The following is a 396-nucleotide window of genomic DNA, read 5'->3' on the forward strand; positions in this document are numbered from 1 at the left end:
CGTGTGAGGAAAAAAAGATTTCTACCTTGAACATAAGAACCTGCTCAGAAGCAGCCATCCCAGATGTATATATATTTTTAATTCACCTCTAGAATGGAATTCAAACCGTGGTAGCAGAAAGACGTTAGGCGGAGGTAGTCTGTTTCTTCAAGATTAATTCAGCTTGGAGGAAAACAAGTCTCATCTCTCCAACAGCCTAACCAAAGCCAGTTTGGGCAGGCTTGTCCTTCGAAGTGTACTGTACAGTGAGGACCCTTCTCCAGAAGGATCAATAAAGCAAACACCTCTCTCACTTTCCCACATCTTGGACGAAACGCATTATGAAGGAATAACATGCAACGCAACGTTAGGATGACAAATGGGGTTTTCAACAGAGAGAACAGTAAGAACACAAGA

The sequence above is a fragment of the Syngnathoides biaculeatus genome, chromosome 15, assembly GCF_019802595.1.
Source record: "Syngnathoides biaculeatus isolate LvHL_M chromosome 15, ASM1980259v1, whole genome shotgun sequence".
NCBI classification, from domain to species: domain Eukaryota; kingdom Metazoa; phylum Chordata; class Actinopteri; order Syngnathiformes; family Syngnathidae; genus Syngnathoides; species Syngnathoides biaculeatus.